Raw genomic sequence first — 16,109 nt, 5'->3', positions numbered from 1 at the left:
GATAAGTCAGAGGTCTTGAATTGAAAGATCCTCCGCACCAATAAATGCAGTCATAAGCTCCTCATCTGAAAGGTCTCCTTTTGCTAAAATTCCACATATGGCTCGTTTTGCTGATTTGATAAAGAGATTCGTACACTCCACCAAAATGAGGAGCTGAAGGTGGATTGAATTTCCAATTGATACCTCTGTTAGCCAAGGAACCCTTCACCTTATCAGAGTCAGATTGCTTTGAACCAATGCTTTAGTTCTTTGCAGCTTTAACAAAGTTGGTGCCATTGTCTGAAAGTACCTCTTTAGGTATTCCTCGTCGACTTGTCATTCGAAAGAATGCGTTAAGAAAAGAATCTGCATCAAGCCAAAAGCAATTTCTAGGTGGACTGCCCTTGTTGTGAGGCAAGTAAATAAACATAAATATCTCTTTGTACGACGTTTGCCTCTCCCTTGAATGGTAATGAAGGGACCAGCAAAGTCTACAGCTACTTGTTCAAAAGCTTTGGACGATCTTACTCGAACCTTTAGGAAGATTTGCCATTATCTGAGTAGACGGCTTGGTGTACCTCCGTTTACACCAGGTACATTCACGTTCCCACTCGCGGATCTCCTCACGAGCAGAGATTACCCAAAATCTAGCTGCCAAAGCTGCCAAAGTGCCATTGGTGCACAAATGACAATTCTTTTCATGGTGGTTGTTTGACAATCAACTTTGTTGTCCAGTGTCTCCTTGGAAGGATGATGGGACATCGTGCTTCATAAGGCATATCATCAGAAAACTGCAGTCTCCCACTTGATCTAATCAGACCATTTTCATCAAGAAATGGTTTGAGACTGAGTAACTTGCTTTTGCTGATACAGACCTTCCCTTTGACAAAGCTGCATACTCATCAGGAAATGATTGTTTCTGACAATCTAACAAAATCAGAGTCTCTGCATCCTGTAATTCCTCAACATCTAATTCTCCAAATGTTCTTTTGGAGCTGGTCAAACGAACATTGTTGAGGAATCTACATGTCCAAGCCATTATCGCGGCAAAGTCTCTTCCAGTCTGAAAAATTGGAAGAGTCTAATTTCTAATTTGATCTGTCAATCTCTGTCAAAAACGTAACAGAGACAGGCAAACTGGGTAGTTTGCTTTCAGAAGTTTCCAGTGTTGTGAAACCTTTCTGGTTGTTCAGGCCATTCATCTTCACAATGGCTAATGAAATCTGGTCCATTTGCCAAGTTTTGCTGTTCAAAAATTGAAGTATTGAACCTCTAGAGAACATCTGCTGGTTTGATACTTGTTGGAATATATTTCCACTGGGAAGGCATTGTGTTCTCATGAATAAAACCAACCCGATTAGCAACAAATTGGCGAAAGCATCTGCTTTGGTTTCTTATCCAACTCAGGACGTTCTGGCTATCTGACCAGAAGACCATAGATGATAGCTCACATTTCAAAGCATCAGCCACTGCCAAAGCCAACTTAACTCCAAGAACAGCTGCATGTAGTTCCATTCGTGGTATGCTAAGAGCTTTTAAAGGTGCTTCTCGACCTTTTGAAGCAACAAGATGACCACAAATGTTTTTCGTTTGCATCAGCACTATACACCACAGCGCCATATGCTTTCTCTGAGGCATCGACAAAACATGAAATTTTACATCATCAATGTTGTTTCTTGTCAAGATGCACCTTTTGAATGATAAAGATGTCAAGTCTTTCATTTCATCGTACCACTGACAACATCTGCTGTCAATGTCTTGGTCAAGGCTTTGATCCCAATCAACAATCTGTAGTAGCCACATATCTTGCAACAGCATTTTTGCTCGGACAGTAAAAGGAGCAAGAAGGCCTAAAAGGTCAAACAGCCGAGCTGTCTCTCTAAGGAAACTTCTCTTTGTAAAGATTGCACTTCTGTAGTGCTACTTTGAGCAAATCTGAAAAGATCCCGTTCAGGATCCCAAATAAGACCCAGTGTCTTTAGTTGAGGCAGCTTGGACATGCAAATATTGACTTCTTTGAGTCTATCTTCAATAGGAATGTTTTCCATGACAATCAAGGAATTGGATACCCATTTTCTTGCGTGCATGCCGCAAATTCGAAAGTTCCATGAGTTCGTGATACAGTTTGACCGCTTTGCTATCTGTCTCAACTGGATCTAAACTATCATCCATGTACGTTGAGGGCATTAACAGTCTCTGTTGCAGGGAAACTCAGTTACATGATGTTTTGCATGTCTCTGTGTTACATACTGAGCTAAGAATGGTGAACAGTTCATTCCGAAAATGACCCTAGAAAATTCGTATACATCGGGTGGTCTACTTTTATCTTTTCGCCAAAGGAAACCTGCAGAATTTTCGATCTTCTTCGAAATTTCAATCTGCAAATACATTTCCGGCAATGTCATGAGACAATTGCTACTGCATGTTTACTAAATCTAAGCAAAATGGCAAACAAATCGTTTTTGTAGTTTTGGCTAGCGATGTATAACATCATTCAATGACACACCTTTCTCTTTTGCAGAAGCATCAAAGACTATTCTAACTTTTGTTGTATCCCTATCAAGCTTTACAGAGAAATGAGGTAAGTACCACCATTGTGTTTCAGCTTTCTCTTTTTCAGACACCTTCCTGATTAACCCTTTAGCTTCATACTGCTCTATCACATCTGGAATAAGCCTCTGCAATAGCCTCATCTTTACTCAATTTCTTCTCGAGTGTGAATCAAGCGGTTCTGTGCCATGTTAAAATTGTTATGAAGAGTGTGAACATTGTCACGCCATGGTATACTCACCTGATACCGGCCATTGCTGTAACAAAGACTGTTTTCTACAGATTTTACAACCTTTTCATCCTCAATGCTGATATTTTTACCTGGATGTGGAAGTGAGTCAACCTCCCAAAATGTATGCATAAGTTCTTCTAAAGAACTCTCTTGTTTATCTTCATTTCTTTGGACAAAGAAGGAGTTCGATGTTGATCCAGCTAACTGATTTATGCTGCCAATGCAACACCAACCCAGTGGCGTATGTCTGGCTATAGGCTCACCTGGAAGTCCGCTGACGTCTTTTTGGAACAATGCAGGACTGCATAATCAACGCCTATCAAAATATCTACCTTTGGACGTGAAGGGAGTTTTGGAAATGGTATGTCGTTCAAGTGAGGGTAATGTGTTTTGTACTGCTGCCAATCAATCACTTCTAATGAACCAGTGACCTTGGAAGCTGTCAAGCCTGTCATCATCATGTCAACAGAGCCATCAACACTCTCCAAACCAAACTCAACTAAACAACTATCAAAGGTTTGTTTCCGGTTGTTTAACACATTAACACATACCTTTTCCTGAGTTCCATGAAGACCTAATTCTGCAGCTATGTCATCGTTGATGTATGTCTGCGTACTTGCATCATCTAACAATGCATTTACAGTTATTCTTCTGTTACCATTCTTCAGTACAACTGGAATTGTTCTCAATGCACAGAAATGCCGATTTACATTGCTGGTTGACATGGTGACAGTATCCTGTTTTTGATCCACTCTCTTTTTTAAGCAAAGTACTGTCGTTGTTTTCCAATATTTGATCAGATGACTTTCTATTGAAAGCATGCAACAAATGATGATGGTTAGCTTTACATCCATCAATACCACAAGTCTCATTCATACTGCATGCTTTCCCTACATGATTTGGCCCCAAACAACGAAAACAGAGTCTTAGTTGTTTGGCCTTAGCCCAACGACTGGCAACATCTAAATTTTTAATTTCATACAGTTTTGTGCAGTATGATTTGTGCTCTGGCATATGTGACAACGAAAGGTGACAACATTTGGATCAGCACCAAAAGAATGAATCAGATTTTGACCAACCCTTATTCTCAGATCGTGACTTGTCAGATAATCCATGTTTTGTTTCACTGGCAATTGCGAAAAACTCAAATTCCTGCAACACCCATTCCCTGAGGGTTTCAACAGACTCTTGTCTTTGTTGTTCAAAATGAACCGTTGGTACTGCACGAGCATCGACTCAGTCATCTTTTGCTTTAAAATTACATACAAACAGCCGTCACTGAGTTCCTCCACCTTGTCATTTTCCCCTAAGGTTAACAACCACAACATCTAACATGTCTGCAAAATCTCTCAAAGTCTTTAATCTTACCTGGACGTATTGGTCTGAAATTTGCAATTTCCTCCAGCTGCAAAGATATCTGCCTACGTTTACCCCATACTTTCTGTCAAGTTTTTTCCAGGGCAATATTATAAGCAGAAGAACTATGACCTAATTTTGAGATGAGTTGTGCTGCTTCACCTGACAAATACTGTTTTAATTGGAGGAGTTTGTACTCATTTGTGACAGGTGCACTGTCTACACATGCTATAAATGCAGCACGCCAACTGTCATACATCTGAACCTTACCTGAGAAAGTCAGGGATAGAAACCCGCTTTAATTGACGCCATAAGTCCTGCCCAATCTGTGGACTCTTGTTGCCAATACCTACTTCTTGGTCTAATTGAACAGGAGCAGAGGTATTCTCGTGAGTTACATTTGTAGGTTTTACATTTGCAGTATCTACATTGTTTAATACAGACTGACTGCCTTGCTTCACTTGCTTTGAAACTGCTTTATCCTTGAACAAGTTTGCAACACCTGAATAGCCACTGTGTGACGACGCAGTAGAACTAAAAGTGTTGTTTAAAACACTTGCGCTTTAGTGACCACTTCATCAATCGTCTCAATTGTGTCTATTTCTTTGTTTGTTTTCTTACAGTTTTCAAGATCTCCAGCTGAGTGGTAGACAAGTGCTAGGTCACAGATAATGTAGACGACTTTACTTTGTAATGAACAAACCTGATCTATTGCTCCTCTAATATTCTTGCGACTGGGATACTCTTGTTCCAACAAATCTGACAGTTTGTTTGTTGCCTTCGTTAAAGCCGTTTTAGCAGCCCTCTTTTCTTTTTAAGGTCGGCTATCTTTGAATCAGATTCAAGTTTACTAACTGGCACTTCTTCTTTGACTAAAGACATTGCTATATTGTTTCACAACCTAATGTAAAATGTGATCTAAACACCTAAATATATGGGCTAAAATGAGTTTCAAACCACGCTCTGCTACCAAAATGGTGCAAGTCCAGCAGAGATTATCAAGTTGGTGATGTTGTAATTGTAGTGTCGCCTGAAACTCAACGAGGATGTTGGCCACTTGGAAGGATTGTTGGAACTCATCCTGGTGCAGATGGTCATGTCAGGGTGGTGGATGTCCAGGTGGGAAGGAAGAAATTCACCAGACCAATCACCAAAATCTGTCCATTAGAATGGAATGGTGAATAAAGAATAATGACAGAATTTCAGGAACATTCTCAGGTTGTAAATAATCTGAAATGTAAATAGTTTTGTTAGTTAAAAAGTGTTGTCTCAAAATGCATCCATGTTTGAAACTGTTCATGTACATATCATAACGTGACACCCAAACGCACCAAAAGGCATGCATATCAAAAAATGCACGGGATCCACATGGGATAGGACAGGGGACAAACACATGTGGTCAGTTAGTTAGTTGGGTCTTAAAATCTCAAGGTGAAAACTTGTGTTGACAGTATCGTGATTGTCTTAGTTTCTTGAGCCCAATTGTTAGACATTCAGCATTTAGAAATTTAGTATTAAGACAATTAAACATTAGTTGAGCATATTTCAAACAGGCCTGAAATTTACTGCATTTTGTGAAGACATTTCTAGTTCAGTTTTCTGGGTCCCTTCAGTTCATTTAGTTGATTTTCAATGTAAATAATATTTACCATAATTTAGTTTTGGCCTAAGGTTGAAATACTACCTAAAGCCACCCAGTTTAATTTTACTTGCACATAGTTTTCTAGGACCCTTTCAGTTCGTTTAGTTTGGTGTGTTTCCTTTTAGTCTATTTTTTTCAATAAAGACTTCCACTGTGCATTCCTCCGCTACATTTTGGTAGCAGAGCGTGGTTTGAAACTCATTTTAGCCCATATATTTAGGTGTTTAGATCACATTGTACATTAGGTTGTGAAACAATATAGCAATGTCTTTAGTCAAAGAAGAAGTGCCAGTTAGTAAACTTGAATCTGATTCAAAGATAGCCGACCTTAAAAAGAAAAAGAGGGCTGCTAAAACGGCTTTAACGAAGGCAACAAACAAACTGTCAGATTTGTTGGAACAAGAGTATCCCAGTCGCAAGACTATTAGAGGAGCAATAGATCAGGTTTGTTCATTACAAAGTAAAGTCGTAAACATTATCTGTGACCTAGCACTTGTCTACCACTCAGCTGGAGATCTTGAAAACTGTAAGAAAACAAACAAAGAAATAGACACAATTGAGACGATTGATGAAGTGGTCACTAAAGCGCAAGTGTTTTTAAACAACACTTATAGTTCTACTGCGTCGTCACACAGTGGCTATTCAGGTGTTGCAAACTTGTTCAAGGATAAAGCAGTTTCAAAGCAAGTGAAGCAAGGCAGTCAGTCTGTATTAAACAATGTAGATACTGCAAATGTAAAACCTACAAATGTATCTCACGAGAATACCTCTGCTCCTGTTCAATTAGACCAAGAAGTAGGTATTGGCAACAAAGAGTCCACAGATTGGGCAGGACTTATGGCGTCAATTAAAGCGGGTTTCTATCCCGACTTTCTCAGGTAAGGTTCAGATGTATGACAGTTGGCGTGCTGCATTTATAGCATGTGTAGACAGTGCACCTGTCACAAATGAGTACAAACTCCTCCAATTAAAACAGTATTTGTCAGGTGAAGCAGCACAACTCATCTCAAAATTAGGTCATAGTTCTTCTGCTTATAATATTGCCCTGGAAAAACTTGACAGAAAGTATGGGGTAAACGTAGGCAGATATCTTTGCAGCTGGAGGAAATTGCAAATTTCAGACCAATACGTCCAGGTAAGATTAAAGACTTTGAGAGATTTGCAGACATGTTAGATGTTGTGGTTGTTAACCTTAGGGAAAATGACAAGGTGGAGGAACTCAGTGACGGCTGTTTGTATGTAATTTTAAAGCAAAAAGATGACTGAGTCGATGCTCGTGCAGTACCAACGGTTCATTTTGAACAACAAAGACAAGAGTCTGTTGAAACCCTCAGGGAATGGGTGTTGCAGGAATTTGAGTTTTCACAATTGCCAGTGAAACAAAACATGGATTATCTGACAAGTCACGATCTGAGAATAAGGGTTGGTCAAAATCTGATTCATTCTTTGGTGCTGATCCAAATGTTGTCACCTTTCGTTGTCACATATGCCAGGGCACAAATCATACTGCACAAAACTGTATGAAATTAAAAAATTTAGATGTTGCCAGTCGTTGGGCTAAGGCCAAACAACTAAGACTCTGTTTTCGTTGTTTGGGGCCAAATTATGTAGGGAAAGCATGCAGTATGAATGAGACTTGTGGTATTGATGGATGTAAAGCTAACCATCATCATTTGTTGCATGCTTTCAATAGAAAGTCATCTGATCAAATATTGGAAAACAACGACAGTACTTTGCTTAAAAAGGAGAGTGATCAAAAACAGGATACTGTCACCATGTCAACCAGCAATGTAAATCGGCATTTCTGTGCATTGAGAACAATTCCAGTTGTACTGAAGAATGGTACCAGAAGAATAACTGTAAATGCATTGTTAGATGATGCAAGTACGCAGACATACATCAACGATGACATAGCTGCAGAATTAGGTCTTCATGGAACTCAGGAAAAGGTATGTGTTAATGTGTTAAACAACCGGAAACAAACCTTGATAGTTGTTTAGTTGAGTTTGGTTTGGAGAGTGTTGATGGCTCTGTTGACATGATGATGACAGGCTTTGACAGCTTCCAAGGTCACTGGTTCATTAGAAGTGATTGATTGGCAGCAGTACAAAACACATTACCCTCACTTGAACGACATACCATTTCCAAAACTCCCTTCACGTCCAAAGGTAGATATTTTGATAGGCGTTGATTATGCAGTCCTGCATTGTTCCAAAAAGACGTCAGCGGACTTCCAGGTGAGCCTATAGCCAGACATACGCCACTGGGTTGGTGTTGCATTGGCAGCATAAATCAGTTAGCTGGATCAACATCGAACTCCTTCTTTGTCCAAAGAAATGAAGATAAACAAGAGAGTTCTTTAGGAAGAACTTATGCATACATTTTGGGAGGTTGACTCACTTCCACATCCAGGTAAAAATATCAGCATTGAGGATGAAAAGGTTGTAAAATCTGTAGAAAACAGTCTTTGTTACAGCAATGGCCGGTATCAGGTGAGTATACCATGGCGTGACAATGTTCACACTCTTCATAACAATTTTAACATGGCACAGAACCGCTTGATTCACACTGAGAAGAAATTGAGTAAAGATGAGGCTATTGCAGAGGCTTATTCAGATGTGATAGAGCAGTATGAAGCTAAAGGGTACATCAGGAAGGTGTCTGAAAAAAGAGAAAGCTGAAACACAATGGTACTTACCTTCATTTCCCTGTTGTAAAGCTTGATAGGGGATACAACAAAAGTTAGAATAGTCTTTGATGCATCTGCAAAAGAGAAAGGTGTGTCATTGAATGATGTTATACACGCTGGGCCAAAACTACAAAACGATTTGTTCGCCATTTTGCTTAGATTTAGTAGACATGCAGTAGCAATTGTCTGCGACATTGCCGAAATGTATTTGCAGATTGAAATTTCGGAAGAAGATCGAAAATTCTGTAGGTTTCTTTGGCGAAAAGATAAAAGTAGACCACCCGAGGTATACGAGTTTTCTAGGGTCATTTTCGGAATGAACTGTTCACCATTCCTAGCTCAGTATGTAACACAGAGACATGCAAAACATCATGTAACTGAGTTTCCTCTTGCAACAGAGACTGTTAATGCCTCAACGTACATGGATGATAGTTTGGATTCAGTTGGGACAGATAGCAAAGCGGTCAAACTGTATCACGAACTCATGGAACTTTGGAATTTGGCAGGCATGCACGCAAGAAAATGGGTATCCAATTCCTTTTGATTGTCATGGAAAACATTCCTATTGAAGATAGACTCAAAGAAGTCAATATTTGCATGTCCAAGCTGCCTCAACTCAAGACACTGGGTCTTATTTGGGATCCTGAACAGGGATCTTTTCAGATTTGCTCAAAGCAGCACTACAGAAGTGCAATCTTTACAAAGAGAAGTTTCCTTAGAGACAGCTCGGCTGTTTGACCCTTTACAGGCCTTCTTGCCCTTTTTACTGTCCGAGCAAAAATGCTGTTGCAAGATATGTGGCTACTGGGTGTTGATTGGGATCAAAGCCTTGACCAAGACATTGACAGCAGATGTTGTCAGTGGTAATGATGAAATGAAAGACTTGACATCTTTATCATTCAAAAGGTGCATCTTGACAAGAAACAACATTGATGATGTAAAATTTCATGTTTTTGTCGATGCCTCAGAGAAAGCATATGGCGCTGTGGTGTATAGTGTTGATGCAAACGCAAAACATTTGTGGTCATCTTGTTGCTTCAAAAGGTCGATAGCACCTTTAAAAGCTCTTAGCATACCACGGAATGGAACTACCAGCAGCCATTCTTGGAGTTAAGTTAGCTTTGGCAGTGGCTGATGCTTTGAAATGTGAGCTATCATCTATGGTCTTCTGGTCAGATAGCCAGAACGTCCTGAGTTGGATAAGAAACCAAAGCAGATGCTTTAAGCAATTTGTTGCTAATCGGGTTGGTTTTATTCATGAGAACACAATGCCTTCCCAGTGGAAATATATTCCAACAAGTATCAACCCTGCAGATGTTATCTCTAGAGTTTAATACTTCAATTTTTTGAACAGCAAAACTTGGCAAAATGGACCAGATTTCATTAGCCATTGTGAAGATGAATGGCCTGAACAACCAGAAAGGTTTCACAACACTGAAACTTCTGAATGCAAAATACCCAGTTTGCCTGTCTCTGTTACGTTTTGACAGAGAGATTGACAGATCAAATTGGAGATTAGACTCTTCCAATTTTTCAGACTGGAAGAGACTTTGCCGCATATTATTCTTGGACATGTAGATTCCTCAACAATGTTCGTTTGACCAGCTCCAAAAAGAACATTTGGAGAATTAGATGTTGAGGAATTACAGGATGCAGAGACTCTGATCTTGTTAGATTGTCAGAAACAATCATTTCCTGATGAGTATGCAGCTTTGTCAAAGGGAAGGTCTGTATCAGCAAAAGCAAGTTACTCAGTCTCAAACCATTTCTTGATGAAAAAATGGTCTGGATTAGATCAAGTGGGAGACTGCAGTTTTCTTGATGATATGCCTTATGAAGCACGATGTCCATCATCCTTCCAAGGAGACACTGGACAACAAAGTTGATTGTCAAACACCACCATGAAAAGAATTGTCATTTGGGCACCAATGGCACTTTGGCAGCTTTGGCAGCTAGATTTTGGGTAATCTCTGCTCGTGAGGAGATCCGCGAGTGGGAACGTGAATGCCTGGTGTAAACGGAGGTACACCCTGCTTGTCCTACTCAGATAATGGCAAATCTTCCCAAGGTTCGAGTAAGATCGTCCAAAGCTTTTTTGAACAAGTAGCTGTAGACTTTGCTGGTCCCTTCATTACCATTCAAGGAGAGGCAAACGTCGTACAAAGAGATATTTATGTTTATTTATCCTTGCCTCACAACAAGGGGCAGTCCACCTAGAAATTGCTTTGGCTTGGATGCAGATTCTTTTCTTAACGCATTCTTTCGAGATGACAAGTCGACGAGGAATACCTAAAGAGGTGCTTTCAGACAATGGCACCAACTTTGTTAAAGCTGCAAAAAGACCTAAAAGCATTGGTTCAAAGCAATCTGGACTCTGATAAGGTGAAGGGTTCCTTGGCTAGTCAGAGGTATCAATTGGAAATTCAATCCACCTTCAGCCCTCATTTTGGGTGGAGGTACGAATCCCTTATCAAAATCAGCAAAACGAGCCATATGTGGAATTTTAGCAAAAGGAGACCTTCTCAGATGAGGAGCTTATGACTGCATTTATTGGTGCGGAGGATCTTCAATTCAAGACCTCTGACTTATCAGAGCTCTCATCCAGATGACAATGTTCCCCTCACGCCAAGTCATTTCCTTCATGGATTGCTTGGAGGAAGTTTGGCTCCTGACATTGATTGTTCTCCATACAACCCAAGGAAACGTTGGCGCCGCATTCAAGAACTTCTCAGACACTTTTGGAGAAGATGGATGCGTGAGTGGTTGCCAACATTAAATCTGCGCCGAAAATGGTGCAGGTCCAGCAGAGATTTTCAAGTTGGTGATGTTGTAATTGTAGTGTCGCCTGAAACTCAACGAGGATGTTGGCCACTTGGAAGGATTGTTGGAACTCATCCTGGTGCAGATGGTCATGTCAGGGTGGTGGATGTCCAGGTGGGAAGGAAGAAATTCACCAGACCAATCACCAAAATCTGTCCATTAGAATGGAATGGTGAATAAAGAATAATGACAGCCAATTTCAGGAACATTCTCTCAGGTTGTAAATAATCTGAAATGTAAATAGTTTTGTTAGTTAAAATGTTGTCTCATGATAAACAGTATGTTATCATGGAGGGGATATGTTCAGAAGGGATTCGCCAAAATGCATCCATGTTTGAAACTGTTCATGTACATATCATAACGTGACACCTAAACGCACCAAAAGGCATGCATATCAAAAAAATGCACGGGATCCACATGGGATGGGACAGGGGACAAACACATGTGGTCAGTTAGTTAGTTGGGTCTTAAAAATCTCAAGGGTGAAAACTTGTGTTGACAGTATCGTGATTGTCTTAGTTTCTTGAGCCCAATTGTTAGACATTCAGCATTTAGAAATTTAGTATTAAGACAATTAAACATTAGTTGAGCATATTTCAAACAGGCCTGAAATTTACTGCATTTTGTGAAGACATTTCTAGTTCAGTTTTCTGGGTCCCTTCAGTTCATTTAGTTGATTTTCAATGTAAATAATATTTACCATAATTTAGTTTTGGCCTAAGGTTGAAATACTACCTAAAGCCACCCAGTTTAATTTTACTTGCACATAGTTTCTAGGACCCTTTCAGTTCGTTTAGTTTGGTGTGTTTCCTTTTAGTCTATTTTTTTCAATAAAGACTTCCACTGTGCATTCCTCCGCTACAACAAGAATGTATGCTACACACACACACTACACACATTACAAGAATGTATGCTACACACATACTACACCTATTACAAGAATGTATGCTACACACATACTACACATTACAGAATGTATGCTACACACATAGTACACCTATTACAAGAAAGTATGCTACACAGAAAGTATGTTACATATGTTCGTAGCCATAAGATTCTATCAATTTTGGAGGAAATTATTTTTCTGAAAAGATATGAGTTGTTGCAAAATTTTTCAATACGACTTTTTCCAATACGACTGATCTTTTACATTTAAGTAGTGTTATTTCTGTGTACATGTTGGAATTCATAGTTACTGGTTCTCGACGAATATCGCCGAAAATGGCCGATGCGATGTAAAGCATGATTCAAGTTTTTGAAAGGCATTTAGAAGTTGGACGAACATGAATACATGACACTTTATGGATAACAACTTCTTTTATTCTTTACACGACGTTTTTGAGCTAATTCTTGCCCTTCATCAGGGCTGAATACTGAGTCAGTTCAAAGAGTGAATATATATAGATAAAACATGTTTACACAATGCAAGGAGGGAGAATGTACAAAGATAACAATATAATTACATAGCCAATAATATAATTATGAAGCCAATAAGATAGGATTAATGTTCAAGAGATAACAAATGAACGGATGAAGCCAAGAGATTTTAGGACAATAGAGTATACATTGGGAAGGTAAAATGCCTTGGTCCCGGTTAATGACTGGCTTCTCTCTGGATCTCGATGCTTACTTGAAGTTTCCGCTTCTTCCAGTGGTTGATGTTGGTGTGGCAGAATCTTGGTTTGTTGCCAGGAAATGTGTTGGGTCAGGATTTTGATGGGGTGTTCCGAAAGGGCAGATTTCATGTCAGATTTTTCTACAGAGGTCTTGTGTTCTTTTATCCTGGTAGCTATGGGGCGTGATGTCTCTCCTGTGTATTTGTCTTCACGCAGTTGCATGATATTTCGTATACACATCCCTCTAGGATTTGGGGTGGACTCAATGGGGCCTTTCCTATTAGCATGTAGCATGTTCTTTAGTGTTCTGTCTGATGTGAAAGTGACATCTATTTTGGCTGCTACTGGTGAGCAGTCTGCTGATCTGGTGACTTACGGGTCCTAGGTATGGGTATACTGACGGATACCCTAAACAGCTAGTAGAGAAGACGATACGCAAAACCCTGGCCTCCCAGCAAAAGACCCTAATCCCAAGTCCAAACCGGCCCCATCACTTATCCTCGTCAACCAAATAGATGTCACTATATATATTCACTCTTTGTACTGGACTCAGTATTCACCTGATGAAGGAGCAGGAATTAGCTCTGAAACGTCGTGTAAAGAATTAAAAGAAGTTGCTATCCATAAAAGTGTCATGTATTTAAAGCGCATGATTCATTCATTCATTCATGTTGACACAAATATGTTCATTTGTGCTGGTAAATATATGTGCATGAGCCTGCTGTTTCAGGCCCATTGCTTGCTAGAGGATATTTTTCAACATTGGGACAAAAACGCCACTCAGAACTTCTGGGACAGGTAGGTTTATTTTTGGGCATATAATACTGATTCTCAAGGGACTTTCTAATACTAACTTTGTACAGTTACGTTCCAGACAACATGATAAGGTTGGGCCCACATGGCGTTAATTATGGCCGGGCACTGGATCCTACATTGGTAACCCTTTGGCATTTAGATTTGTCCAAGGGGCGAAAACATTTTCAACATTACAATACTTAGTTCTTTTTTATCTTAACTAATCAAACAGGTTTAAATATATACTCTTCAAGATGCACTGGATCAAAATGAATACAGTTGTTTTACAAATGACATGATTTATCATGAATGTATCAATAAATATTGGTCCAAACAATGTTTTATAAAGACCTTTGTTCATCACTTTCAAAAGGCAAATGTTTTTTATAATATACATATATTTCATTTCAATATCAAATGTTCCCCGTCACGATATGGCTGGAAATATTGCCGATGTAACGTTAAATATTAACTCACTGACTCACTCAAAATGCAAATATTCATGACAACAATTCAGTCAGGGAAAAGTCAAGGAAACCTCAAATGTTTAGGGTGTATGTTATGTACTAGTACCTTCATCAACAGCATTGTGACCTTTTTGCATTTTTATGGAACTTTAAGCATATAAATGAGACCTAGAGGTTGACTTGTTGCGACTTTGTCTTACGTGTTACACGCATTCCGGCTTTGATTACCCAAATACTCTGGTGATACACACACCTCTGAGGACTCTCGATTGTTCCCAGGAATGAATACACAGTGCCATTAGAAATTGGTCAAATGTAACACATGTTATATTTGAGATTTCACTTTCTCAGCAAAGTTACCGATTCTAGTACTTTTGTTGGGTCCCACCCGTGATTCGAACCCACACCCACGGAGTCAGGCACCTAATCGCCAGTACACAATGTCAGCCATCTAACCCACACAGCCACCACAGCTTCCACTTTGTGTGGTGGCGATTTAGTTCCTCACTTTGAGAGTGTGGGTTCGAATCACGGGTGGGACTCAACCCAACAAAAGTACGAGAATCGTTAATGAGAAAGTGTAATCCCAGTTAGGTTTCTTTTTAGTATGAATTTGAAAAGTAGACGTCACAAACGGAAATAAGTTCAAAATGGCGCATCGTATCATTGTGGCAGTGTGGCATTGTGTCGGTGTTGGGGGACATCTGGCTACGCACTGGCCAGGCAGATTCGAAACTAACGAGATGCCCCATTTGGTGTTCCGACACTATATGTCACTGGTAATGAAAGAGTGGGAACCAGCGGAAATGCCTTTACAGACCATCGTAGCTTTCCTTCCATAAAAAGGCTAGTAATTCTATTGTAATGATTCATTGCCAGGATAAGCTTGGTTGGACACATCTATAATAAATCTGATCGCATTCACTTATGATCGGAAGGTTCTGGAGTCGATTTTGGTTGCTACCTTTTTTCAGCTTGTCCTCTTTGTCTCCCAAGTTGATAGGAACATTCACTGGATTTACGGCCATTAACTTCTTTGTCATCAGGAAGGAGTTCCTTCTGACTGTAAAGTTGCAAAGTCAACAATCCGCATGCCATAAAAGCTTACATCTCTCTCGGCACAGGGCAGTTGAAAATATCTGCATTCAGTACATACGAGTAACTGCCCAAAAACATGAAATACAATATGGCATGTGCAAGAATGTACGTATTTGGAAATCGAAAAGTTAGTTTGACTGATAACAAACGATCATTTCATTTCCCCAAGAGCTTTTCTGTCGGACTGGCGATACCATTTCCGGTAAACACGAGGTGGATTTTGGGTCACATTAAGGTACTCGAGTATTACGGGTTTTTAAATTCAGAGTGTTCGAAAAACTAGTATCGCGTTACTTGAATAAACACTGAACGGATCGCTTCATGCTGTTCCACGTGTTTTCTTAACCATTTACAGACCATACCACAGATGCTGTCTGCTAGTGTTTGCTGCAAAATTAACTCCACCTTCATTCGTTGCAGCTGGGTGGATTGTTCATCACCTACTTCTTCCTCCTGCAGTTCAAGATATAAAGTGGCACCGTTTGTCTGTATGCGCTTAGATTAGGTCTATCTACAGGATAGTTTAGGTGTTCATTCCACGCTCTCCTGCAGGATCCAAGACCATTCACTCTATGCTTACTAACACTGGAAATAGAACCACGTAACGTAAATGCTTATCTACCACAGCCAACCACTTTTATAAACGAACGCGTATGAGTTAAGTTGAATCATTGATCAACCTGATAACCCACCAGCGTCGGCAGAATGCTGGATCTGGTGGATCTGAGCTCAACGGGCTTGGTTGACGCCGTAATCGCGGTTTCACGGTACGGTCGTTATAACGCGATCACTAAGTTGTCACAAAGCCCAGACTCGATTCGCGCTTACAGTTATGGCTGGGGATATTTACTGGGTAAACATTGAG

Source organism: Haliotis rubra, unplaced genomic scaffold, assembly GCF_003918875.1.
Source record: "Haliotis rubra isolate DU_JTF1 unplaced genomic scaffold, ASM391887v1 Scf1075, whole genome shotgun sequence".
NCBI lineage: Eukaryota > Metazoa > Mollusca > Gastropoda > Lepetellida > Haliotidae > Haliotis > Haliotis rubra.
Note: the sequence above shows the minus strand (reverse complement) of the source record.